This window comes from Lucilia cuprina, chromosome 4, assembly GCF_022045245.1.
Source record: "Lucilia cuprina isolate Lc7/37 chromosome 4, ASM2204524v1, whole genome shotgun sequence".
In the NCBI taxonomy this organism is placed as follows: domain Eukaryota; kingdom Metazoa; phylum Arthropoda; class Insecta; order Diptera; family Calliphoridae; genus Lucilia; species Lucilia cuprina.
Window position 1 is genome coordinate 49,114,199 of NC_060952.1, and position 25,329 is coordinate 49,139,527.

General features: G+C 30.1%; 1 protein-coding gene and 1 long non-coding RNA gene across 2 annotated transcripts in view; both read left to right on the forward strand.

Moving 5' to 3' along the window:
* Positions 1-25,329, forward strand: part of LOC111679124 (coiled-coil domain-containing protein lobo) — a 776,294-nt gene that overhangs the window by 685,292 nt on the left and 65,673 nt on the right.
* LOC124419490 lies at positions 21,850-22,277 on the forward strand. Its single transcript, XR_006940641.1, has 2 exons — positions 21,850-22,039; positions 22,103-22,277. It is a non-coding gene; the product is annotated as an uncharacterized LOC124419490 (long non-coding RNA).

A 25,329-nucleotide genomic window follows, 5' to 3' on the forward strand; every position in this document is an offset into this window, starting at 1 on the left:
GCGTTTAAGTGACTTTCGGGAGGGGACCTTGTATGGGAGCTATAACTAAATATGGACCGATCCAAAGAAACTTTCATGGTTATATTTCAGTATATAAAAGCAATACTTGTAGCAAATTTTATATCGATATCTTAATTTACTAATGAGTTATGCGCGTTTAAAAGATTTTCTGTAGGTCACCTTGTATGGGAGCTATGACCAAATATGGACCGATCGAAAAAGGTAATAGTTTTATATATAAGAGTAATACTTTTACCAAATTTTACATCGATATCATAATTAAATAATGAATTATGCGCGTTTAACTGATTTTCGGGAGGGGACCTTGTATGGGAGCTATGACCAATTATGGACCGATCCAAAAAAAAATTTTCATTGTAAAATTTTTGTATATAAGAACAATACTTGTACCAAATTTTATATCGATATCTTAATTTAGTAATGAGTTATGTACGTTTAAATGATTTTCGGGAGGGAACCTTGTATGGGAGCTATGACCAAATATGGACCGATCGAAAAAACCTTTCATTATAATATTTCTGTATATAAGAGCAATACTTGCACTACATTTTATATCGATATCTTAATTTAGTAATGAGTTATGCGCGTTTAAGTGATTTTCGGGAGAGAACCTTGTATGGCAGCTCTGACCAATTATGGACCCATCCAAAAAATTTTTCCTCTGAATAAACTCTAGTGTCATAAAATTTTAATTTCTAAAATTTGGTGAAGATGTCGACATTACGACGGAAGTTATTAACAAAAAACCAAATTTCCGGGAATATGTACTTTTTTATGGGAGGTATATGAAATTGTGGACCGATTCTGGCGATTTTAGGCATAGATTAAGCTCTTGTGTGGAAACGAATGTATGCCGATTTTTATGGAATTATCTTGCATATATTTCGAGAAAATTACATCAGAATGTGTAAAAAATGCTAATTTTTTTCAAAGTTGTTTCAAATTTTGATTCATAAATTTTCCCGATGTGAACCGATTTTACCCATTTTCAATACCAAACAACTTAGGAAAACAAAGAACGTTTTGGGTGAGCGTGTTTTACACAGACAGACTGACAGACGGACATAGCTAAATCGACTTAGAACTTGATAAGGACCCAGAATATATACTTTGTTGGGTCTTAGATGAATATTTCTTGGTGTTACACATGGAATAACAAAGTTATATATTCCCTCTATCACCACTAATGGTGGTGGAGGGTATAAAAAGAAAACAAAATACAATGAAGCCTACAGCACCCAAACATACAAAACAAAATACACAGCTGAATAAAACCATAAACATCTACACAGACCACAGTGGGGCAGAATGGACATTTTTTGGAAATAAATCTGGCATTTCTAAACGGCTGATCCGATCGGGATAAAATTTGGCGTGAGCGTAGCCAAGGATTATTCGAGTTTATATTTTGAAGATGAACCCCGCAGATGCCCCAGGGACGGAGCTGTGGCGGCTCAAAGTAGGGTACCTACGACATGTAAAATTTTTAAACTCGTGCCATTTTTTGTTTTTTATATTTTCTGAAAGCGCTAGACGAAATCTTGAAAAAACATGCTTAGACATACTACTTATCTCTTACAATACCCGAGTTATAGGCATTTAAAAATTTAGTGATACAAAATTTACCATACCTTGGTCCGCCTTTTTTTGAATACCGGGCGTAATTTTGGACCAAATGGACTCAATCTTGTTAGTTAGACAACAAAATTTCCAATAATATACAAAAAAATTCATATCAATATCATTTACAGATCCAAAAATATACGTTTTTTAAGTAATTTAAAAATTCAAAAAATTTTAGATTTTTGCCGTTTTTTGCGCAAAATGTGTCTTAACTCTTTTATTAATAAAATAAAATTTTCTTTAAGAACATATAACAATTTTATAGTTTTCTAAAAGGTATCTTTACGCAAAACGCTTTAGCGTAAAAAACTTGTCCTATTTTTTGAAAATGTTGCCACTGCGTCCTTCCGAATATGACCTATTTTTTATCAAAACTTCAACTTTGGGCGACATGTTCTAAAATCCCAAAGCTGGGATCAGAAAACTGAACTGCAGTTTTTCCATATTTTTGAATGTAATTGAGATATTGGCTTGAAATTTTTGTAAAGGGTCGAGAATTTCCATATCTAACTAAAAAAAGATATTAAGGGTTAAATATGGACTAAATTGTTGTAGCTATCTGCGACCCTATTAAAATTTTGATATAAATCATAGTTTTAGAAATTTAACAAATATGTAATATATGACAAAATCTTTATTTATGAACAAAACTCAATGAAATCTTCAACGCTTGTTAAATTTGTCATTTCAAATAAGAAAATGCAAAAAAAAATTGAAAAGGTCAAAGGGCATCCCGCAATTCCCAAAAATAGGAATGAAAATCCCAAAAATGGGATTTTTTATATTTTTGCCCATAGGGTCCATATTTCTTTCAGGGCTGGGAAAATACTTTTGGAGTAAATAGAAAACATATTGAGGTTTCCAAAACTGCAGTTCAGTTTTCTGATCCCAGCTTTGGGATTTTAGAACATGTCGCCCAAAGTTGAAGTTTTGATAAAAAATAGGTCATATTCGGAAGGACGCAGTGGCAACATTTTCAAAAAATAGGACAAGCGCCAAAGCGTTCTGCGTAGAGATACCTCTTAGAAAACTATAAAATTGTTATATGTTGTTAAAGAAAATTTTATTTTATTAAAAAAAGAGTTAAGACACATTTTGGGCAAAAAAAACGGCAAAAATTTAAAATTTTTTGAATTATTAAATTAAAAAACGTATATTTTTGGATCTGTAAATGATATTGATATGAAATTTTTTGTATATTATTGGAAATTTTGTTGTCTAACTAACAAGAAAAAATCCATTTGGTCCAAAATTACGCCCGGTATTCAAAAAAAGGCGGACCAAGGTATGATAAATTTGGTATCACTAAATTTTTAAATGCCTATAACTCGGATATTGTAAGATTTCGTCAAGCGCTTTCAGAAAATATAAAAATCTTTGTATTTGGGTGAAAAACAAAAAAATGGCACGAGTTTAAAAATTTTACATGTCGTAGGTACCTACTTTGAGCCGCCACAGCTCCGTCCCTGGGGCATCTGCGGGGTTCATCTTCAAAACTTAAACTCGAATACTCCTTGGCTACGCTCCCGATCGGATCAGCCGTTTAGAAATGCCAGATTTATTTCCAAAAAATGTCCATTCTGCTCCACTGTGCAGACACACATGTACATCTTTTTCCGATTTAAAATGTTGTTGTTGCTTTTTTACAAATTTTTTGATGAAATTTTCAGAGGTTGTCTCAGATTTTTGCTCATATCTCCGTTATTGATTGACCGATTTTGCTGATTTTAAATAGCGATCTTCTCGAAAGAATGTTTAACAGAATTATTAAACTTTCGGATCACGCCGATATCTGTGGTCCTTTAAAACTGATTTCAACAGACAAACCGACGGACATGGTTTAATCGACTCCCGCTATCTATAAGGATCCACAATATATGTACTTTTTAGGGTCGTAAATTTATGTTAAAGAAATTACAAGCGGATTGACAAACTTATATATACCCTTCTCAAGGAGGTGAAGGGTATAAAAACGGACAGACATTCGGTGTGCTATTTTTTAACAACCGAAAAAAAAAATAATTACGTAGTTTCTAACATTTTTAATGGTATATTCGACTATGCTATGCCAACTTGCCTATATGCAACAAATGTCAATAGTTATAACCTTAATATACATATCGTCCCTGTTTTCAGAATAACAAAAATAAAAGAAAAACACTTTAAGTTAGCTGTTATCTTGACATATGGCTATACTTTAGAAATATATGCCTCATCGCGGCTTGGTTTACTTATATATTTAATATGTATTTTAAACAATATTATTCATATTAGTTATACTCAGTGTACCTTGCTACCCTAAAAGCATTATAAACGGGGCATGTATTATGCAAATGCATGTTTGTTGTCAGTAACTCAAAATAACTTTTAACTAGTTTTCTTTTCGAATCAAAGAATTTGTAACAAAATGGCATCGATTTGTTGTTGCATATTTTGTTATAAATGCATAAATTGCATATTTCGCTTTAAATTGCATATATATATTGCATATTTTCAAAATTTTTAAAGCATATTATGCATATTTTTTAATTTTTCTAAAACAGATTGTTTTAGATTTTAAAGATTCTAACTGTAATAATAATCCATATATACAATTTTTACATACATATAAAAGGTGCCACACAAATAATTGAAAGTTCGCCAATTTTTCCAAACGCTAATAAGGATTCTAATGTAAGGTTTGAAAAATGTGAATAAAAAAGTATTGTATTTTATTCATATGTCAGGCGCCAATCTCTACACTGAAAGTCCGCCCCATTTTTTCCTTATTGTTCACATGAATGTCAGTCAAACTTCTTCAGGTAAAATTTGTAGATTCTACCTTCTATACTTTCTCAGATATACAAATTTTTCTACTTAATTCATATGAGGATAACAAGAGACCCCCACCACTGTTGAAAATCCCCTTTTTCCTCCAAAATGTAATGTAAAATTTGAAGAATCTAGTTCTATTAGTTCTATTAGTTTCACCGAAAATATTTCCCGGTTCATTCCGGGAAAAAATTATCATTCAAAATTTAAAACAGCCTCGAAAAAAATAATCATTTTTTACACATTCTGATGTACATTCGTTTCTAGACAAGAGCTTGATCCCTGCTTAAATTTCCAGAATCGGTCCACAGTTTCATATACCTCCCATACAAAAGTACATATTCCCGGAAAATGGGTTTTTGTTAATAACTTCCGTCACAATGTCGATTTTCACAAAGTTTTACAAATTAAAATCCTGTGGCAATCGAATTTATTCAGAGAAAAACATTTCTGAATCGGTCTATAATTAGTCATAGCTTCCATACAAGGTCCCCTCCCGAAAATCACTCAAACGCACATAATTCATTACTAAATTAAGATATCTATATAAAATTTGGTACAAATATTACTCTTACATACAGAAATATTACTGAGAATTTTTTTCCGATCGGTCCATAACTGGTCGTAGCAAACATACAAGGTCCCATCCCGAAAATCACTTAAACTCGCAAAACTCATTATTAAATAAAGATATCCATATAAAATTTGATACAAATGCCTAGAAATATTACTTTGAAAATTTTGTTTTCAATCGGTCCACAATTGATGAAAAATGTGAATAAACAAGTATAAATATATAGTCGGGCGTAGCCGACGATATAATACCCCACACCAGTCAGTATGTTAAAAATGGGGATTATTTAAAAAATAAAGCATTTGATTTGTTTTTTAACTTTATTTCGGAATATTTTTACTTTTCTTTTGGCAAAAAAATTATAAGAGCGCTCAAAGGGGAGTAGGGAAAAACATGGTCCTATTCTTATAAATGTTGGTAGGGGAAGTTACTTCGAAGTTATTTATGTAGAATTTAAAAGTGTTATTAGTGTTTGTTGGTGAATTTTGACCTTAAGAGGGAGTTTGTATGGGGGCTAGTTTAAAGTTCTATAAAACTAAGTTTTGTCGACTTTTGTTAAAATAATAGATCATTTAAATTAATTATAAGCCCAAAAGTCCTATTTGGGGGGACCGTTGTATGAGGGCTAGTCGAAATAATTTTAACCACGTTCAATAGTCTTGGGCCAAAAGAAGCGTGTGCGCCAAATTTCATCCAATTATCTTGAAAATTGCAGCCTCTGCCTTGAGCACAGCCAGCTAGACGGACGGATGGACATAGCTTAATCGACTCAGAAAATGATTCTAAGCCGAATGGTATACTTTAAAGTTGGTATAGGACGAATATTTTTGTAAGTTACAAACATCAGCATAAACCCTATATACCCTCCCCACTAAAGTGGTGTAGGGTATAAAAAGTATTTAACTCATATGTGAGGAGCCAATCTCTTCAATGAAAGTCCGTTTCATTTTTTTTCTTAATGTTCACATGAAGTTCTTCATGTAAAATTTGAAGATTCTACGTTCTATACTGTCTCAGATATATAATTTTTTTCTATTTAATTCATATATGTAGGGGTAACAAGACACCCCAACCTCTGACGAAAATCCGCATAATTTGAAGTATCTAGTTCTATTAGTTTCCCAAATTTTTTAACTTTAATAGTTTCTGAAGTGAACGAATTTTTGTATTTAATTCATTCAGGATGTACCAAGCCCTTCTGATAAAAGTCCGTCCATTTAGGTTAAGATTTTAATACGTGTTGTAAATTTCTACATAAGAAAGATTCAATGAAGAATAAATAAAAAAATTCTCCTAAATATTTATATGAATGTTTAAGGTCTTCATGCAAGATTTTAAGATTATAACTCCAATAGTTTACCAGATAAGCGAATACAAAAGCATTTATATATGCACATACATATTTAAAACATTATTATGCCCTATAACACTATAGTGGGTAGGGTATTATGCGTTTGTGTTAATGTTTGTAACACCCAACCTACACTTAACTAAAAATATACCAATCGGTTTAGATAAGCTATGTTCGCACGCTACAGAGTTTTTAATTGTTCAATTCACAATCAAGTTGTATATTGTACCTACTAAAGTGTAGTAACAGTGATTCTTTTATTCTTTTTTTCTTTATTCCACATTTTAAACTAGTAGTTTTTAATAAAATTTTAGTTTTTTTAGTTTTTGTAAACAGATGTTTGTTTTCGATTTCAGTGTTACCACTTTATCGTTTTTTATGCTAAAATCGTTTGACTTTTAGTTTATATGTTGAAATAAACAATGGGCAACATTAAAACTTCTTACAACATTCGAAAAACATATGAAAGATTGTCGTATGAGATGTATAGAGCTTTTGCATAGAAAATACCAACAACATTGTTATGACTATTGTAGCAGCTGCTGACATACATCGATTGTGAATTGAACAAATATAATTAGACAAAATTTGTCCATGGACTGAAAATTGTTGAAACCGATTCATTATTTCACTTTGTCGTTAACGTGCTATTGAGCCATGACTTAGTTTTGAATAAGTGTACAGCCGATTTTCTTAATGATCAGTTCTAATTTAAAAAAGTCAAATTAAGAAAATGATTTGAAAGTAAATAATTCATTTCAAAACACTAGTATTACGACAAAATTCTGCATAAATAAATTTAATGTGTACGTAAATCCCTTTATTAATATTTAAAGGCATAGATCTTTTAGACCTAAGAATGTATAGTCGACCAAGCCGGCCAAACATCTTTACTTGTTTCGAATATTAACTAAGTTCAGATTACTGTGGCATTCTTTATTTTCATCTTATTAATATCTGTTTATGTTTGCCAATTAACCCATTATGGCTAGTATTTGTTAAAAACTATTTTGATATACATATACGTCAACCATTACTCACTTTAGAAAAGTTAAAACAGTGTTTTAAAAAAAGTCTTAAAAATTTTGTCATTTTGAGCCTGTAGCGGAATAATATTTGTTTGAATTTTTATGATTAGAAGCATATACATTTCAAAATGTAGTACACAAATTTGAAAAGAACTAATACGGAATAACCTACAAAATAACACCAATTCCGATAGAAATGGAAACTAACATACCTCCCCCCCGCAAAACCTTATTTATGAATACCATTCTTAATTCTTAAAACTTCTAAAAAATTTTACTTTTATGACGACTATTTTTTTTTTTTACAATAAAGTGGTTGTTGAGTGGTGGGATTAGTTATTGAATGTTCGTCAAGAAGCGGATTATAACATTTTATTTTTAAAAAGAATGATATTTTTAAGGGCTTTGGAAAGATTTTAGCCATAACATATAATTTTAGAATATATGAAAAAGAACTTGAACCCTCTAACCCATTTGAGGGTTAACACGAATCATGAAGTGATTATAGTACTACTTTATTAAATTCTTTTCTTTTTATATATTTAAGTTGATTATGGTTTCGTTTTGGTTTTCCACTTGGTCCTTTTTTATATTTCTCATAGAAATGTGTTTTTTTATTCACTTTCTTTCTTAAACAAACACAATAAAACCTACACCCAAACAAGATACAATGTTCTTTTCTTTATTAAAAGAAATTGCAAAAAAATTAACTCAAATGACTGGGTTGGATTCACTGGTGTAGCACCATGCTTGCCTACATTCCACTGGGTGTCTTTATGATGATTGTTTTAAGTGGCTTCATGCCTCTTTTGTCCAGAACAATTTGTTGTTTGTGGTGTGAGTCGAGGTAGCGGGTCAAATGCAGAAATAGAAAAACTTTTCTTTTTTTTAACCAGCATAGAAATGAAAATGTAACAATAATTATTTCATTAATAATCAACGGCTATGAATGATAAAATCTTAAGTAATCTTAAGTGAAGTGGGGGCGTAGTGTGTTAACAATGTAAAACTTGTTGTGAAAAAGCTTATGAATGTTTTTCATATTTTTTTTGCACCAAATTTTAAAAAGAAGTATAATTTTTTAGTAAGGAATGTGTACATTTTTTGAATATGCTTTATGATAGTATTTTGTGTAATTATATAATGTTAAAATTTAAAAAAAATATATCTAATATACATATCTATATTAATACTAAAATTTTAGAAGCGATAACGTTTTCTTATTTAAAATCATTCAGATACATAAAAAATTGATTTTAGTGAATTAAGAAAACAATGTTACAAATATTTTTATATAATTTACAAATATCTTTGTATGTAGTACCAAATATCTCTGAAATAGTTTAATTTATTAACCAAATAATTATGCTTCTACAAAAAAATATAATATATTATTTAGAAAACAAGTTTTGTTTTGGAGTCATATAAAATTCGATTCAATTCAATATGTTTATGATAAAAAAGGGTAATTCCATCTAACAATCACATGTGGCTTAAAAGTCGTTAAACTGCTACGTCATTGTTTACGACTAGATATTAGTAATAGAATTATAAAAGATTATTGTTTTTTTTGTTGCCAAAATATTTCACGTTTATTACTTTATATTTTATTTTGAACTGGAATCATAATTTATTTACTTTGAAATCTTATTATAAAAAAAAGCATAAATGTATACTATGTATGTATTTCATATAGAACAAAAATTTAAAAATTACTCTTACTAATAGTAGCAGAAATTCTCATTAATCAAGTTTTTTTATATTTTATTTTCATTAATTTAATACAAGAGTCGGCCACATTTAGAGTATAAATATAAAGTTTTATGGCGAATATAGTTTAGTTTTTTGAAAAAAATCATAAATACAATAAAACATTCTAAAAATTTAAAAACGTTCAAGAGGATGAAGCTTTTGTGCTTTATAAGTGTTTTGGCTGTGATTTTGGCCTGTGTCTTGGCTGAAGATGAAAAGATTGTTGAAAAATTAGAGGAATCTTCAACTGTTGCTGTAGAACCTTCAACTTTGATTGAAGTAGATGCCGGTGTTAAGGATGATGGTGATGTAGTGCGTCAAACTAGACAATTTCGTACATTTGGTTTTGGTCGCCCCTTCGGTGGTTGATTTTATCGACCAAGACCTTACTATGGTGGCGGTTTCTATAGACCACGACCTTACTATGGCGGTGGCTTCTATAGACCTAGACCATATTATGGTGGCGGCGGTTTCTATCCTTCTCCCTACTATGGAGGTTTCTATGGTTAATTATTGTTTTAAGTAAAACATTGTGATGTTAATTGGGTTAATTTTAAGTATTTTTAAGTGAAATAAAAATTATTAAAAATTAAAAATATGATATTATAGTCTCAAATGTCTTAAAATAGTGAATGAAAGGAAAATTTGTTTTGTATAGAGGCTTTGATCAGTAGTTTTTAATTGAAAAGTTCCCTTATCTTGAGTTTTTTCCTTTTTTATTTAAACCCTACAACATTATAGTGGGGAGGATATTATGCTGATGCTTGTAACACTCAAAAAATATTGGTCCTACACCCACCTAGCTAATCAAGCTAATCGGCTCTGAATCATTTTCTGAGTCGATTGTTTGTCTGTTTGTCTATGTGCCCATGTAAAGCAGAAAAGAGATTTAGAAAATCTCTTTTTTTTGTTTTGACATTTTCGTTTTTTACTTTAACAAAAAATATTTATAATTCTTAAATGGTCAAAATAAATATTTTAGGTGTAAATAGTTTAAATTCCGTGATTATTTAAAAAATAAATCATTTTTTTGTTCAAAAATGACAAAAAGTGTTATTTTTGTAAATGCTCAACTCATTGTTAAATATAAAATATTCCTTTACACAGTATGTATTCAAATAATATAATAATTTGATTGTTTCTATCATCGTCTTTTTTAATGAATTAATTAATTTTAAATTTTTGTTTAATTATTGATATCAATTGTTTTGACTATTTAACTAACTATCTAATCTTTTATATAGTAGTATACCTCACACTGGTTATTTCAACCTGTTGTCTAAGCTTCATTGCCATTCCAAATCAACATTTCTATAAAATACATATCGCTGTTTAAATCTTGTGGTGAAGGACGCATAAAAAATGCTGTATAATATGAAAACTAAAGTGAAAAAATTCATTAAGTTCTAATTTCAATCTTAAGCATTGAAATGCTAATAGAGGTGGGGGCGGTGATTGTTAGGTTAGCAAACATGTTGGCATTAACGTGACAAAGAAAGTTAATAAGGGAGGTTAACAATGTCAGTCATGTAGCCAGTCCGCCTGCATTAAAGTACGTTTTCGTCTGTATTTAATATATCGTTGTTTATGTTATTTTCTTTTGCAAATTATTTAATTTTGCAGCGCTTTCCATGGCTGCTGGCAGGATAAGTCCGTCCCATATAACATTTTCCTTTTCTGTTAATATTGAAAAGAAAACCAAAGAAAAGTTATATTTATTTGCACGCTTACTTATCTGATACATCCTGTTGTTTTATACATTAGTTCGTTAGTTATTCCCTTCATATTCATCTTTGCCTTGTTATAGGATTTTTGCTGGTACCAAAAAAAAAAAAGAAAGAAAAAAAAAGAACAGCGAAAAAAGTCGAGAAAGATGCTTGCTAATTTATATGCGTTTCAAGTTTTAATTACGTGATAAAAATGCAGAAAAAAGTATAAAATACACAATGAAAAAAGAGGAGCGCATATAAAAAGTGAACTTTAAAAGGGCGTCATTTGAGATGGATGTTGATGGACAGTATAGTTTCCTTTTCGTTTCTCTCTGCCACACTCACTCATTCATCATTTACTTTCTCTTGCATTGTAGTACACAAAAACGTTAGATGCCATTTAGTAAAGGGCAAAAAACTGTACCGTGAGAGATGTTACTGTGGTCGGTCTATAATAATTCCAAACATACATAAATTGTTCTATCCATAATCGAGGCAATATCCTATTAAAGGTCGGCATTAAAATAATTTTGATAAAGGCCTTAAGAAGAATTAATCTATATGTAATTTTATGACGTAACTTTTATATCAACCGTTATTATCAATGAAGAATAAATAAAAAAATTCTCCTAAATATTTATATGAATGTTTAAGGTCTTCATGCAAGATTTTAAGATTATAACTCCAATAGTTTACCAGATAAGCGAATTGTAGAGCTTGTGGGCATTTTGGTCCCTGAATTTGGGACTTAAAAAAATTTCAGTATACAAAACTTTCCTTTTCGTTCAAAGACATATAAGTTATATTCACATTACTGATCTATTCAATTTTGTTAGTTTTAAAAGCTTCATTGAATTAATTTCATATCTAAAATTTACTTCTTAATCCATTTTTGATATAAGCACTTTTCACAACATATATATATGCTTATTTACATGGTTATTAAAAGTCAAATTATATAAAAACAAGTAAAAGTTTTATATTCGGCTGTACCGAAGGTTCAATGTTACAGAAAATTTAAAAAAATACCTTATGAAGAGCGAAAAAATACCCTTTTATGGGTTCACACTTTATCCGGCTCTACATAATTAATTTCATGTTTCTAGTTTCAATATTATAGAAATTTCAAAAAGTAGCTTTTGTAGAACGAAAAAGTACTTAAAAGTTCCCTTTTATGTGTTCTCACATAATCCGGACTCTACAAACTTAATTACATGTTTCTAGGTTCAATATTATAGAAAATTCAAAAGTACCTTTTGTAAAACAAAAAAGTACAAAAAAGTCCCTTTTTCTAGGCCCTACATGCGAAATTTCATTTTTCTAGGTTCAGTATTAAAGAAAATATTTCAATATTTTAGAAAATTCAAAAAGTATTTTTTGTAGAACGAAAAAGTACCAAAAGATCCCCTTTTATGTGTTCTGATCTAATCCAGGCTCTACATACTTAATTTCATGTTCATAAGTTCATTATAATAGAAAACCCAAAAAGTACCTTTTGAAAAACGAAAAAGCACCAAAAACCTTTTATCAACGAATCAACGTACTAAATTTCCTGTCCCTTGGTTTAATATTATATAATATTCCAAAAGTTTCTTTTGAAATTCTCACCTAATTCAGACTCTACATACTTAATTTCATATTTCTAGGTTCAATATTAGAAAAATTCCAAAAGTACCTTTTAAAAACAAAATAAGTACCAAAAAGTTCCCTTTTATGGTTTCTAACTTAAGCCAGGATCCACATACTTATTTTCATGTTTCTAGCCAATAACAACACTCTAGTGCTGCTCTCGCTCTGCTGCTCACGCTCTGCCTTGTTTTTTTAAACAAGAGTACAATAACAAAATTTACCGTATGATTGTGTATTTTGTTTTTTGCAATTTCTGTTTGAGCATGAATAAAAAAACTCAATTTTTGATGGAATTTTTAGAGGTTGTCTCGGATTTTTGCTCATTTTGCTATTTATGGACCGATTTTGCTGATTTTAAATAGCGATCTTCCCGAAAGCATGTCTAACAGAAATATTGAAGATTCGGATCTCGTCGATATCTGGGGTCCTCTAAAAACTGGTCTCAACAAACATACAGACAGACAGATAGACAGACGGACATGGCTTAATCGACTCCGCTATCTCTACTACTGGGGTCGGAAAATTCTATTATAGAAATTACAAACGGAATGACAAACTTATAATATATACCCTTCTCACGAAGATGAAGGGTATAATAATTTATGATATAGGTAAGTTTACAAAAAATAGTTCTTATATCATATGGTCAAATAGATAGAATAGTAATATTTACAACAATTTCGTGTATAATACGAAATATTATAGAATAAAACCCTTTTAAAATTTTACGAATGTACGAAAAACTTTCGTAATATTTTTTTTTTAATTTTAGCGAAATTAAACATAATGATATTATTTATATTATTATTAAATAAAACTGCAAAATTTTTTATAAAATTTAAGAAAAAGTATAATATAATTCACGAACTATTTTCATAAAAAAATTAAAATTTCGCGTGGAGAATAATTTTTAACTAAAATTAGAAAAACTATTTTAAAATGAACGAAAATATTTGCATAAATTAATAATTCGTAAATTTTACCATATTTATTCAAAATTCACATTTTTCAATTTATGTAAATTAATTTTTCAAAGATTATTTTACATTATACTAAAATATTTCGTACAATTTCGTATACACCAAAGAATTTCGTGGTGCGAAACAACGAAAGATTCGTACAATGTACATTTTTCTTATATATTAGGCATTTATTTTTGTCAGTGAATTTGGCATTCTTTGGATACCAACCGATAGCATTTTGGAATTCATAATCCTGTATTGGAGTAGGTCTTTTACAAACTTGATTGTTGATGTATCAATACCAATCTGGAGCATTGTTCAAACATATTTGAACATAGTTTAAAATCTTATTTTGGTGCATGGGTTTGGTCGTAAAAACTATTCGATCGACTTTAGTTACAAATAAATAGTTATCGCTTAGTTTTTTATGACAACCTTTAGTAATGATGGGAATGTGAAATTTATAAGATTAATGTGTTGTTTCTAGATAACGTGTGAGTAGTTTGAGTTAAAATTTTACTTGTATTTTGTTTTTGTTACAATAACAAAATACAAGTAAAATTTTAACTCAAACTACTCGCTCGGTATCTAGAAACAGCACATAAATGAATAAAAAGAGTGCATGAGGTCTTATCTTAGTTCTAAGTTAGTTTTAATATTTTGTTTAATAGTTCTTAAGTTTTTAGTATTATAAATAAATGTCTGCCTGTTGAAATCAGTTTTTAGAGGACCCCAGATATCGGCGAGACCCGAATCTTCAATAATTCTGTTAGACATGCTTTCAAGAAGATCGCTATTTTAAATCAGCAAAATCAGTCGGTAAATAACGGAGATATGAGCAAAAATCCGAGACAACCTCTGAAAATTTCATAAAAAATATCATATTTTTTCATGCTTTGTTCAAAAAGCAACAACAATACTATGAATTGGAAAAAGATGTACATGTGCGTGTGTACATCTGTATTTGGTTTTATTCAGCTGTGTATTTTGTTTGGTATGTTTGGATGCCGTTGGCCTCATTGAGTTGTGTATTTTGTTTTTGTTTTTTTTCTTTTTATGAGTTCTGTTCGTATATTTGGATGTAGGTTGGTTTTATTGCGTTGTTTTTTGTTTTTGTTTTTCGTTATTTATGTTGACATGTCTGTTGGTTAAATTGTCTTGTTATTTTGTTTTTTATTTCGTTTAGCGTTGTTGTTGTGCATTTGGTTTTCTTTTGGTGTAATCATAATGTTGTCGGGAAAAAATTTAAAATTTATAAAACTAATATGTTTAAAATACACTATGGTGAAGGGTATATAAGATTCGGCACAGCCGAATATAGCACTCTTACTTGTTTATTTAAACTAATTTTTATTTGTCTTAATTATCTCATTCTTTAAAACTGTTTAAAACTTAAGTGTAAAATTTTGATTAAATTTTTAATTAATTCAATTAATTTTTTAATTGATTGGAAAAAATGTTCTGGCCTTCTTTTCTATTTTAGATTTATTTTTAATATTTTATTTTAAATTTTTGTGCTAGCAATATTTATAATTCTTATATAGTCAATAAAATTTTAGGCATATAATATTCAAGTTTCTTGACAATTTATGAAACACTTTATATGTTTATTTGTGACAATAAAGTGATAATTTTTGTAAATGCTGAACGCATTGTTAAGGGTCTAGTATTCCTTTAACGTTGTGTGCAATCGATTAATAATTTGATTGTTTTAATCACCAGCAACAACAAACACTGTATGTTGGAAAAAGATGTACACGTGTGTATAGATCAGCCAATCGCAGAAAGAGAAACTGTTATTGTAGTGGTGAGAAAATGCAAAAAAAACACTTAGAAAAAATATTTCCTAATTACGCTTGTTATGATCAAGTTTTATAACAAGTAAAATGGTAAATTTTACAGATAAAACATATCCTAAGAAAAGAAAAATTTTAATTTTTTTCACAAAGATTAGATTTTTATACCCTTCACCTTCGTGAGAACGGTATATATAAGTGTGTCATTCCGTTTGTAATTTCTATAATATAATTTTCCGACCCTATAAAGTATATATATTCTGGATCCTTATAGATAGCGGAGTCGATTAAGCCATGTCCGTCTGTCTGTCTGTCCGTCTGTTGAAATCAGTTTTCAGAGGACCCCAGATATCGGCGAGATCCGAATCTTCAATAATTCTATTAGACATGCTTTCGAGAAGATTGCTATTTTAAATCAGCAAAATCGGTCGGTAAATAACGGAGATATGAGCAAAAATCCGAGACAACCTCTGAAAATTTCATCAAAAAATTGTTATATATGCAACAACAACAATGTATATAGAAAAAGATGTACACGTGTGTGTAGATGTATTTGGTTTTATTCAGCTGTGTATTTTCTACTAAAATACACAGCAAAAAAAATATGATTTGCATTTTTTGTTAAAATAAAATAATTTTCCCTTTTGTTTTGCAAATATATTTTTTAATGAATAGAAAAAGTATTTAAAACGTTTATAATTATATGAGAGTAGATTGTGAGTTATTGTACAATAATTTTTTCCCCTTTTTCTTCCCTTTTGTTTTGCAAATATATTTTTTAATGAATAGAAAAAGTATTTAAAAAGTTTATAATTATATGAGAGTAGATTGTGAGTTATTGTACAATAATTTTTATGCGAATAATGTAAATTTGAAATTTTAAAACTAACACAAATTTTTTCCAAGTGCTTTTTAAAACAATTTTTTTACAATAAACAAAAACAAAATCTAAGTACGTCTCGTCAATGTTTACCAGCAATGAATACGAAAGTGTTGTTGTTTTACTCTTGATTGTGTTAAGAACTGTTAAGAACAACAACAACGTATTGCTAAGGTTAAGCGCATATAAGTGTATAGAAAACACACTGTCTATAGCTAAGCGCATTTACAAAAACAAAAGAGTACCAAGCGCATAGGGCTTAGGCACCCTTGGTTTGGATGCTGTTGGCGTCATTGCGTTGTTATTTTTGTTTTTGTTTTTCTGTGTTTTTCGTTATGTATGTTAGAGTGCTATATTCGGCTGTGCCGAATCTTATATACCCTTCACCATAGTGTATTTTAATCATCTTTTATAAATTTTTTCCCGACTACATTATTATTACATCAAAAGCTAAACAAAAAGAACAACAACAACGCTAAACGAAATAAAACACAATATACACAAGGCATCAAAACCAACAGACATCTAAACATACATAACGAAAAACACAGAAAAACAAAAATAACGCAATGACGCCAACAGCATCCAAACCAAGGGTGCCCAAGCCCTATGCGCTTGGAACTCTTTTGTTTTTGTAAATGCGGTTAGCTATAGACAGTGTGTTTTCTATACACTTATATGCCCTTAACATTAGCAATACGTTGTTGTTCTTAACAGTATACAAGCAAGAGTAAAACAACAACACTTTCGTATTCATTGCTGGTAAACATTGACGAGACGTAGATTTTGTTTTTGTTTATCGTAAAAAATTTTTTTAAAAAGCACTTGGAAAAAAATTGTGTTAGTTTTAAATTTCAAACTTACATTATTCGCATTAAAATTATTGTACAATAACTCACAATCTACTCTCATATAATTAAAAACGTTTTAAATACTTTTTTCTATTCATTAAAAAATATATTTGCAAAACAAAAGGAAAAATTATTTTATTTTAACAAAAAATGCAAATCATATTTTTTTGCTGTGTATTTTGGAATCCAAACATACAAAAAAATACACAGCTGAATAAAACCAAATACATCTACACACACACGTGTACATCTTTTTCTATATACAGTGTTTTTGTTGCTTTTTTAACAATTTTTTGATGAAATTTTCATAGCTTGTCTCGGATTTTTTGCTGATTTTAAATAGCGATCTTCTCGAAAGCATGTCTAATAGAATTATTGAAGATTCGGGTCTCGCCGATATCTGGGGTCCTCTAAAAACTGATTTCAACAGACAGACAGACGGACATGGCTTAATCGACTCCGCCATCTATAAGGATGCAGAATATATATACTTTATAGGGTCGGAAAATTATATTATAGAAATTACAAACGGAATGACAAACTTATATATACTCTTCTCACGAAGGTGAAGGATATAACAACGCAATGACGCCAAGAGCATCCAAACCAAGGGTGCTCAAGCTCTATGCGCTTGGTACTCTTTTGTGTTTGTAAATGCGCTTTGCTATAGACAGTGTGTTTTCTATACACTCTATGCGCTTAACCTTAGCAATACGTTGTTGTTGTTCTTAACAGTATAAAGCGAGAGTAAAACAACAACACTTTCGTATTCATTGCTGGTAAACATTGACGAGACGTAGATTTTGTTTATGTTTATCGCAAAAAAAAATTGTTTTAAAAAGCACTTGGAAAAAATTTGTGTTAGTTTTAAATTTCAAACTTACATTATTCGCATAAAAATTATTGTACAATAACTCACAATCTACTCTCATATAATTGAAAACGTTTTAAATACTTTTTTTCTATTCATTAAAAAATATATTTGCAAAACAAAAGGGAAAATTATTTTATTTTAACAAAAAATGCAAATTATATTTTTTTGCTGTGTATTTTAGTAGAAAATACACAGCTGAATAAAACCAAATACATCTACACACACACGTGTACTTCCTTTTCTAATTATTATATTAATGATTCCACTATATTGAATGACGTCTCTTCGAGGCATGCTTTGGAGTTATAAACTTCCACAATATATTGAAGACTTAAAATGTATAATAGCTGATATCTAAAACAATATATAGAAGACAAGTTTTTCCGAAAATTTTTGACCCTAGTATTAAAAAAATGGACTTGAGTTCCAATAAATTGAATTAGCGATAGAAGAATGATTCCAATAATATATCTTGGAACGTTTAAATACAGATTCTTGTAATAAAAAATATTATTTTTAGATACCCCAAGGGGTATATTAAATTCCAATAACAAATTTTGATTTTATCTCTGGGAAAAAGGAGAAAAAAATACAAATATTACCAAAAACCGCCATTTTAATGATATTACATAAAAATATGGTACAAATGCCCCAAAATTGTGGACCAATGGTTTAAAAATATATCCATTCGGTTGATAGTTACCCCTTAAAACAATTTTTAGCAAAAAAATCATTCGATTCTAATTTTTGTGTTTCGTATAATATAGTCAAATATGAAAATCAGAAAAAATTCGTATACTTTTGTGAAGTAATTTTATGGAATTTTTTAAATAAAGCTAAATTAATTTAAGTAAATGTGAATTTTTAAAGTTTTAAAAAGCGTGATATTAAAGCTAAGGACTGTCTAAAGAATTTAACAAATTAATTTATTAATTTTGCATACAAAGTATGTTATTAAATTTGGTTTCTTTTCATATTATACACTGAAAATAATCCATGCTTTACTTTACGAAAAAAATTTCGTAACTACTTTTTTCGTAATATATACGAAAATTTCGTGTACAATACGAAATATTGTTTAATTTATTGTTTAACTTTTCTAATTTTACGAAAGTACGAAAACCTGTCGTTAAGAAACTTTGGTTTCTTTTACAAAAATAATTTCGTTAAGGCATATAATATTTAACGAAAGTAACGAATTTTTTTCGTAACAAGATTATTTAGTAATATACAAGAATTATTTTTGATTTTACAAAAAAATTATTTTGTTACGATTTTTTTGTTATTTTCATAATTTTAAGGGAGTTAAACGTAATTTTTAATTTACAGCTGCCTAATGTCCTGTAAAATTTAATTTAAAAAACATAAAAAATTGTTTTTTTTTAATTCGCAATCTTTTTCTAAATCTACAATAATTATTTTAAAAGAACTAAAATATTTGTCTTTAAAAAAATCGTAAAATGAACAACTTTTTTTCTAAAATTATATAAAATTATTTTGCATTTTACTAAAATATTTTGTACAATTTCGTATATATTACGAAAGAATTTCGTAATGCGAAACCACGAAGCATTTCGTACAATGTACAACATTTTTCGTGTATACTAGGCATGGATTATTTTCAGTGTAACTAAATACTTATGAGAGACACTGTATATGCTCTGCTTGCGTACATTTCATGTTCGTATATTACAGCTTGCATGGCTTCAATATTGTTGACGAATAATTTGTGTAGGAAAGTATTTTAATATTATAGGCAAGCCATATGAAATATATATGGGTATTATAAATATGTTAGCGAGTTGCTGCATAATATATTGTATGAGAAAACATTTTATATTTGTCTATAAGCTGTAATATGCAATAGCTTGTATTGGTAAATATTTTTAGCAAAAATACTAGAAATATTTTGAACAGAACCATTTTTTAAATATGAACTTATATTTTTAAATATTAGATAAATGCATATTTATTGCAAAGTCAAAAATAAAAATATAAAAGCATTTACTAATATTTAAACTCTGGCTGTTGGCGTCATTGAGTTATGTATTTTGTTTTTGTGAATTCTGTTCATATATTTGGATGTAGGTTGGTTTTATTGCGTTGTTTATTTTGTTTTTATTTTTCTGTGTTTTTCGTTATGTATATTAACATAAATTTAGATGTCTGTTGGTTTAGATCAGTGCCCAGCAGTTCGATAAAGAGTCAATGCATACGAAAAAGACATTAATTTCCACTAATAGTTAACCACCTGGATGACTGTAATTCGTATGTTTTGGGTCATTCGTCACGAATGTACCCTTTGTAATCGAGAATGAAGACAGTCGTCACTTTAGTGCCCTCTTTGAAAGCGAGAGGGGAGGCAATCATCTCTTTACTGTCTCTTTGTAGGGTGTAGAGTGACGATTGACTTCCTCGTAGGACAAGCCCATGTTAAAATGGTCGGTCACCTGGGTAGTCAGGTGGCCAGGGGCCACCACGAGTGGTAGGTTATGTGGTCAGTTCGAGACTGTCCCGTCGAACTGCTGGGTGTTGCTCAAACACATACTACCATAGACTACCATAGTTTTATTTGTGTTGGTAAAGCAGCAGAGAAAAGAATTCAATTCAAATTAAAAGTATACTAATAAATGACTACAAACTTTAAAATATATGCTAGTTGTCAAATATTTATTATGAATTTCGACAGCCAGCGTATATCAAAGTCTATATATAAAAAACTATCAACTGTTCTCCTACATTAATTCGGCTTTCTCAAAATATTGTTGTTGTGTATCTGTGTGTATTTTAAAAACGCCGCGCACAGACCTTGCTTCGACAAGAGCTGATCAGCAACTGATTTGATGTTGTTTTGTAAGTTGAGAGCAAACCAACTGATATTGCTCATTATAAAAAGAAGAATTAAACCTATAGTGTATGTGTATTAACTTAGCGTCAGCAGAATTTTCTTACCCTATCACGCGTGCTATGTAATGGCAATATTGATCTTCTCTGGTTTAGATGCCTTGTGTATTTTGTTTTTTATTTCGTTTAGCGTTGTTGTTGTTCATTTTGTTGTGCTTTTGGTGTAATGTAGTCGGGAAAAAAACTTATAAAACTAATATGTTTAAAATACACTATGGTAAGATTCGGCACAGACGAATATAGCTATTCCCTTTTGTCTTTTAATTTTGTTACTACTTTAATATTAATATTAATTAATTAATGTTATTAAGAGTATAAATTAATTTAATATAATGATATGTATTTGAATTAATTAAAGTGAAAAAATTTCTTGTATCTCTACCACTATTGCTTTGTGAGGCTGTACTTTTTCAACTCACCACTAAATATCTATTAGCGATAGTAAAAAATTTTGCACTATCAGTAACATTTAGTGGAAACTGCAAATTTAGAGCACTACTCCCAACTCTGATTTTTAAAAACCCGATTCACGAAAAACCGAAATATACAATAAAACCGGTTTATAAACACCAATGATGTCGGATTTTATATAGTTAAAGGCTCCTTCTATGTCCAAAAAGGCCACTAGCGTGTATTATCCGAATTCGATGGGTTTTTTATATAATGAATTGTTCAAACATGTTTAAACATGGTTTAAAATCTTATTTTGGTGCATGTGTTTGATCATAAAAATTATTCGATTAGTTCACTTGAGTTACAAATAAATATTTATCGCTTAGTTTTTTATGGCAACCTTTAGTAATGATAAGAATGCTAGTATTAAGATGCACATTAATTCTTTTGTTTATGTAACGCATAGACATTATGAGATATAATTGGAATTAGAGCATATTCTTATCACTAGCGCACTTAAAAACCAACCCTTAAATGGGAATATGAAATTGATAAGAGTGAGTGCATAAAAAGAGTGCGTGAGGTCTTATCATAGTTCTAAATTAGTTTTAACATTTTGTTTAATAGTTCTTAAGTTTTTAGTTTTAAAAATAAATTTAGTGTTAGTCAAGATTCGTAAGAGTGCTTTACAACCACTCGCGGTCTTGTAACATTCACTGGTAAATTTTGTATTTTTACTTAATACAATTTTTTACACTTGGTCCTTCGAACCGGATTAGTGCCGTGGCCAGGTTCACTGTTCGTGAAAAAAAGCGTCAATCTCGGCTTCGACAGAGATTGAATTAGCAACAGCTAATTATAAATTTAATATATATGTTTAAGTATAAACACTTAAAATGCTTAATTTATCTAATTATTCCCTATTGAATAATTTTGTTCCTTAGTGGGTTAATACTACCTTTATTATCAATGTCTACTCCTCTAATTTTACACCTATGATTAGAAAGTGACGTTTATTCTAACGAGTAAACCGCTAACGGTTCCTTAAACATTGTTTGCCATCTACCTTTTACTTATTTTTAATGTACTCGTTACTTTACTTTGGTTTTGATATTATATCGGTACACTTCGTGTAAACCAAACTTATACACAAAAACCCTTTGGACAAAGGTAATATTTATTAAATAAACTCAGAACCTTTTTCTGAAAATTAATTTGAAAAATCCTGTGTTTTATTTTTTCTCCTCTTCCTCCGCATTAACGGCAAACAATATATGAAAAGTATATTAAAAAATAAATAAAAAGTATATAAAAAAGAAGTATACAATATGTCGACAACAATAGAAGAAGACCTAGAAAATAGGCTACGAAAGTACATGAAATTCATGATAATCTCCATTGAAGAAACGATGAGATATGAGTTAAAAAGAGCTCTAAGAGAGCCTGAAAATGTTCAAAAAGAGCAAAAAGTTCCAAGAGAGCTAAAACAGGCTTCAATGCCAAAAGAGGTTCCAAGAGAAGCTTCAAGAGAGCTAGAGGATGCTCCAAAGAAGGACAAGGCGGCAAAGGAGGTTCCAAGAGAACCAGTAAAAACTCCACTAGAGTTAAAGATGACTCCACGAGAGTCTGAAAAGCAAAACATCTTTATAAAAAAGAGATAATGAAAGCTCCACGAGAGCTGGAAAAGGCATCATTGCCAGAAAGAAACCAGGAAAAACTCCACGTGAGTTAAAAAGAGCTCCAAGAAAGCATAAGGAAGATCGTTGCGATGAAAAGAAGGAGGTAGAAGAGAATAAACAAAACACAGAAGTGTTTAAGAAGTTAACATTTAATCTAGGCACGTGTTGCTATCGTGGTGAACATGAATTTCAAGAATGCACAAAATTTGCATCTTTTTAACATGAGAATAAATTTTTTGGAGATTGAAAAGAAAATGGAGAGATCAAGAGAAGGTATAAACGAAATTATAAATTTATATAATACTGTAAGCGATATTGACGAAAGAATTATAGAGCTGAGCAACTATATGAAGCAATTGGAATATTGCTATTCTAAAATTGCTAAGGCAGAGGAGAGCAAAAATTAGTAAAGAAGCAGAAGACAAGAATAATGAATCTTATTACAAATACAGATTTATTTTTACAATTCAACACTCTGAAGAAATCGATTCAGTTAGAGGTTTGGCCAATTTTCCTGCTAAAATTTCCCCGGCAAGTCCTCACTATGGAGGATTTTATAATGGGGTCAACACATACTTGGGTGCTTCTACTTATCATGATACTATAGTTGATGAAAAAGATGCATTAGATAAACAACTCTGTAATATCAACACTGAATCTAAATATGCCGCCAATAATTATTCTAATGAAAGGATTAAAAATGAAACTGGATCTATCGTTGATGAAACTAATGCTATTGATAACACAACTGAAGCCAACATATGCGATGCGTCTTCTACTAAAGCCTGTGCAAATGTGTGTATTAAAGCCAATAATGAAAATGCCGATGATTACAATGATGCTGAAGAAAATAATGGTGATGATAAAATTGCCTGTGATGAAAACTGGGGCTATCGATAAAGAAGGAAGTGACAAATTAGCCGAAGATGTTACTATCGATACGTTATCTTACGCAAACAAAGATAATAATCTAGCCGATGAAAAAGAGTATCTTGATTTAGAATTGAAGAAAGCGATTCGGGAGAAGAGAGCTAAGCTGTGGTTGTGGGTTCCTGGCTACTACTGCTACAAGTACAGGAAGAGAAAGTCATGCCAATGATTCTGTACCGGTTCATTATACATAAGCATTCATAAATTACTATTACATATTTAGACAAAATAATTATATATATATTTATTATTTCCCCTGGCAGAATGTTCAAACATGTTTGAACATAGTTTAAAATTTTATTTTGGTGCATGTGTTTGATCATAAAAACTATTCGATTAGTTCACTTGAGTTACAAATAAATATTTATCGCTTAGTTTTTTATGACAACCTTTAGTAATGATAAGAATGCTAGTTTTAAGATTTACATTAATTCTTTTGTTTATGTAACACATAGACATTATGAGATATAATTAGAAGTAAAGCATATTATTATCACTAGCGCACTTGAAAACCCACCCTTAAATTGGAATATGAAATTGATAAGAATGAATGCATAAAAAGAGTGCGTGAGGTCTTATCTTAGTTTTAAGATTTTGTTCAATAGTTCTTTTTTGGTTTTAAAAAAAATTTAGCGTTATTCAAGATTCGTAAGAGTGCTTTACAACCACTCGCGGTCTAGTAACATTCACTGGTAAATTTTGTATTTTTACTTAATACAATTTTTTACATGAATGTAGGGCTGTCTGAACTGATTTACCATTGGAATACCATGTTGAGACGAAGATAAGAAGTTGGATCTATTGACATTCTAATATGGACATCAATAATTCTCTCTGGGGTTTTAAGCAGAAATTATATTATGCTTATAGGCCTAAAATCTTTTGCTTTGGTATGCGTTGCTTTTCCTCCTTAAGGAATGAAAGTTACCCATAGGAAGGGAGTTTTCCATTCCTGTGCCTTTAGCAAGTATGCGAGATCTTATGTTACCTGTGCTGTCAAAGTATGTTGTTATGGGTCCACGACCACTCGACCAATGCGATGTCCTCACCTTGATATCCAAGATGAAGGTGTAATGCAGCCAAAAGTGCTTCAGAGTGATGAAGGTGCACTTATCTCACCTTCATCATGGTCAGGGTCGTAGACGATCGTGACGCCGGCGTCTTCTGGGTCTGTTTTCAGAAGCTCGTCTATAACTTTGCCCTTGCTATCATAGACGTCACCGCTAATTTAAGCAAATTAGATGAGCTCTCATTCATGCTTTGATGCAGCAGTTTGATGTGGTCTTAGGACCGGCCAGCGGCGATGGGCCGGGATTCTCCTTAAAACGGTGATAGCTCCGTCATCTAGATATTTCGTCCGCAGTGAGCGTATCGACCAACTTAGTTCAAGTCGGTGGACTTTTCCCAAGGAGGTACGAATTTGTACAAAAGCCTTCCTAGATGGGTCGTTGCGACTAGGAGGTTTTCGCTTGCCATAAGGCCGGATAAGGTAGCAATGATTGTAACCGTCATCGAGTTCGACGATTCAAACTATTCATAAGTCGCATGGATCACTGTCCGCA